The sequence below is a fragment of the Amia ocellicauda genome, chromosome 5 (assembly GCF_036373705.1).
Source record: "Amia ocellicauda isolate fAmiCal2 chromosome 5, fAmiCal2.hap1, whole genome shotgun sequence".
NCBI classification, from domain to species: Eukaryota; Metazoa; Chordata; class Actinopteri; order Amiiformes; family Amiidae; genus Amia; species Amia ocellicauda.
Window position 1 is genome coordinate 42,246,235 of NC_089854.1, and position 4,383 is coordinate 42,250,617.

Genomic DNA, 4,383 nt, shown 5'->3' on the forward strand with positions numbered 1-4,383 from the left:
ACCTGGTCAATATGTTTGAAGAGCCGTTATTAATGTTTTATATTAATAATAATATGCAGACCAAGCAAAGTAAATGTAGTAGGCTAGCAACAGACAGTTGTCCAGGGCATATCCTCTGGACATTGTTCTCTCCACTTTGACTTCTGTTCATTATGATAAGGGGAACACCCAAACAAATCAATAGCCCACAGATACCAGTTTGCTTAGTGTCCATTTGTGGATTTCCTGTTCTTCTCTCAAGGCTGAAGGCTGATTGATTACCACATTGTCCATTGTTAAAGAAATGTGAGATTGGGCAGTTTGTGTGCCACCACAGGAAAACACCTGCTTCCATGATGACTCCCTCCCTACGGAAGAGCAGCCTACAAACTTTGCAGAGCTTGCACCTTTTGAAGCTTTTGATTGGATGAACGGCCACAACATTCTACGTCATCTTCCTATAAAGCTGAGGGGTGTACTACAAACCGCGGTAACTGGCTTATCCAGGTAACTTCAGGAGTAACTCTGTGAGGTTGGGGCCCTGAAAGTGGGTTTAGTGAAAACTCAGGTTTCACAAAGCCAGTTCAGCTCAACTCTGAGTCACTTAGTATGGCAACATACTCCATGAAGTTAACCTGCTCGCTGGCAGGTTTTCTTCAACTAACCCGGAGTTTCTCCTCCTCTTTAGCTGAAGCCTGCAGACTGAAGGAGGTGTCAGACATTGCGTGTCCTTTTCTTGAAGAGCCAGTTGATATTGAAGCACAAATACTCCGCAGAAATCTCCATTGGGAGAGGGTGATCAGATCCCGTCTGGATGTTTAATCATGCCCTGATGATTATCTGATTGAGCATTACCGTTTTTCTGCACAATTGATCATTCATCTGAACAATATTCTCAGCACTCATATCGTTCATATGACACATCGTGGACATGCTCTTTGGAGTTTTCTATATAACATCGGCGACGCTGAGCATATTTCCAAGGCAAGCATCGGTCGGGCTGTCAGAAATGTGACTCTTGCACTGAGACATTTACTGTACACTTTTGTGGTGTTCCCAAGTCACAGACCCACAAGACTCATCACAGAAGAATTCCACAGAATTGCAGGTATCAGTCTAAGCAATAATTAATTGATTTAGTATGAAGCTTTCAGACTTGAAGCACTAATCAGTTAATTTGATATATTTTAGGGTTTCCAGGTGTGATTGGCTGTATAGATGGCACTCATATTCCTATCACAGCTCCTTCAGTAAATGAAGGGGATTATGTGAATAGGAAGTCTTTCCACAGCATCAATGTGCAGGTAGGCCTAATAGTAGCCTTTAGCATTCCAGATGAAAGATACTTCACAATTCAGCTACTGCAGCTAATTACTGTTCTGCACTGTGAAGATCATATTCGATGCAGCCCACATCATCAGCAACGTGGAAGCAAAGTGGCCTGGGTCTGTGCATGACTTGTGAATATTTCATTAGTGTACACTGAGTGCTAGAGTTGCCCGTGGTGAGTATATATATATATATATATATAGCTATATCCTATTATAATCAAAATTTTGTTTCCTCCTATTGCAACTGAAAATTTAAACTGTATCCTCGTATTATCATAGGAGAGTTCGATGGTTACCTGCTCGGTGACAGAGGGTACCCCTGCCAGCCCTATTTGCTGACCCCTTACCCTGATTCTGAGCCCGGCCCACAGCAACATTATAACTTGGCTCACTGCAGGACACGAGCCAGGGTAGAGATGACCATTGGGACGCTCAAGGCCCGGTTCCAATGCCTTCATAGGCTCAGGGTCACCCCAGAAAGAGCATGTGACGTTATTATGGCATGTGTTAGTCTCCACAACATTGCCACAATTAGAGGAGAACAATGTCCTACTCAACCAGTGAACGATCCTGATAACGATCCTGACCACCCCGCTGATGCACGAGATGGAAGAGCAGTCAGAGACACAATATGCTACCATAATTTCTGATTGACCCATCACCTCCCCAGTGTCAAATAAAGAAAATATGCCTTTCTTTTTATGAAGTCTTCTTTATTTCCTGCAAGTACAAATGCAGTACAGTAGTTCATATTTTTTATGTTGTTCAAACAAGTAAAATCATCCACCTGTGGGCACCTCACCCACCTTTAACTGATGTTCCAGCAGTTGTATTTCCCTTCGGATTCCAGTGAATCAGGCACCCCAGTCAGCGCTTCCAACAACAGTGGAGACTTTTCAGCAGGAGACGAGCGCTTGGAAGAAAAAGTCACAGACACCGAAGTCTGTTCGTTTATCTTTGTTTATTGAAAGTTTCACATAGCCTTTTATACATCTACAAGCAGTATTTCAAAGGAGTTTCAGGGCAGTCCCGAAACTGGATGATATCTTCTTGGTATATCTCCGGGGCAGTTCTGAGACATGGGAAGCGATAATTAATAAGGTATTCTTTATAATTAGTTCAAGCATGGAGGCGTTGATATCAAAGACACAGTACAAGGCATTGTAAACAAATTTTCATAAAGTTTTCTTTGTAATTATTTCAGACATGGAAGCGCTGGTACCAAGGACACACTGTACTAATAAGAACATGTTAATTTCTGTTCGTTACCCAAAGAATTTGCCACAGCAGCAGAAATTATTTTAATCTCCCACACAGATAAGACTGAGCAGAGAAATCATAATAAGAACAAGTTTTAACTAGTAACTTACTGGAAAGTTTATTATATTTTCTAACAATTTCTAAATAACATTTTTCAATTTGTTGTACAGCTGTTTCACAGGGAGCTATAGGAACACAAAAAAATTTCACAGTGCCAGGTCTACTTAGTTTCATTGTAAGTCATGGGCCAATGCTGAACAACATCTTACTGAGGTAAGTTGTGCTGTGGAGGTGGATGGACCCTCTTCCGCATTGTAATTTCCAGCATTGCTCTGTTAGAGAAAAAGAAGGTGCAAGTTTTATTATGGTACAACACTATCATCAACTGTAAGATGTTATTTTTAAGGTGTGAAATTCAATAGGCTTCTCTGTATCTTCCCTCTCTATGGCAGCTGACAGGTGTCTTCATCATCCTCCTGCAATGAAAATTAACAATGTTTGTGTTCTACTCTAACCCATTATGAAAAATCTGTGGAGTATTAAGAGTAATTACAACTGCATGGAGGTCTGTTATCGCAGAAGGCTCCACCAGACAGATTACACCATCAGTAACTGGTAGAAGATGAAGAAGATTAGACAGTTAAATTATAACTTTACCCAGAAAAGTGCCCCACCTAATTTGAATTTTGTTTTTACAACAGTGTGCAGGCCACATCACAATTTTTCAAATATATAACTCTGAGTCACCTTAAAATAGATGATGATGTCTGAAGGACAACTAAGAATCTGAAAAAGTAACAGCAGTCAATTACAAAGAATTGTACCGCTACAAGAAAATCAGTGTGCCAAGTTGTGTCTAAGATGGATGAGTGGGTGTCACTGAGCTAACACTGGCAAAAGGATGAATGTACATACAGCTCTGGAAAAAATTAAGAGACCCCACTCCAAGTTCAGAAATCAATGTTAAGTGGTCTCTTAATTTTAACCAGAGCTGTATATCATTCATTTGAATAACTAACCTCTTATGTAGGCCCTTGTGTCCTGGGGGGTGGTTGGGTCAGATGAGTTTCCTCCAGAGATGCCTTCAGCAATAGGTCGCCCACTGTTTTGACTGAGGGCCATCTCTTCAGCCTCTGTGAGTGGTGGTGGTGGACCCCCACCTGTTTTTCGGCCCTCAGCCTTTTTTCCATTGGCTATAATGGAGGTCAAATTTGAACATGTCCAGTAACCACAAATTTGGAGACTTGTATGTATAAAGGCATTTAGGTGTTACTTTCAAATAGAAATTAGGTTGGGTAGGCTAAACAACAATTGCTTGTAATGAAATTATACCTTACCTGTTTGAAGTTCATCTTCAATTAATCAATTGCTGCCAAGTACGTTTTGTGACTGTTGGGTTGCACCTGCATAAATATTAAACACACGCGCACACACACACATATATATATATTATAAATGTTGAATAAGTGAAACACTCGAGATAAAATATTTTTTTTCAATTAATACTCGGACAGCAATTTTCTGCCACGCCAGCTCATGTTCTTTTGCTGCTGCTACTGTATTGCTTTTTTTCTTAAATATATACTCATATTCTGCATACGTAGTCATTAATATTTCTATCTCCACTGGGGAGAAGTAGGAGGTTTGAGCCCTTTTTTCTCCAGTTTCCATGGTGAATCGTGTTCTCTGCATTACATTGATGAGGCTTTTGAGCTCCTCGTTCACGCGCTTTACTCAGGCTTCACTTAACTTAGATATGATTGAACTCATTGTTATCATCTGTTCTGAAACCGAAAACTCTGAGTTTGACAGC

General features: G+C 40.6%; 1 long non-coding RNA gene across 2 annotated transcripts; it reads right to left on the bottom strand.

Annotated features, from left to right (window-relative positions):
- Positions 1-2,266: 2,266 nt before the first annotated feature.
- Positions 2,267-4,066, bottom strand: LOC136750598 (uncharacterized). Of its 2 annotated transcripts, XR_010816908.1 has the most exons (4): positions 3,908-4,066; positions 3,590-3,763; positions 2,840-3,046; positions 2,267-2,382 (listed from the first exon to the last, which is right to left on the bottom strand). It is a non-coding gene; the product is annotated as an uncharacterized LOC136750598 (long non-coding RNA). The 2 variants fall into 2 exon arrangements; XR_010816907.1 differs by having other exon boundaries at positions 2,267-3,046.
- Between the last annotated feature and the right edge of the window lie 317 nt (positions 4,067-4,383).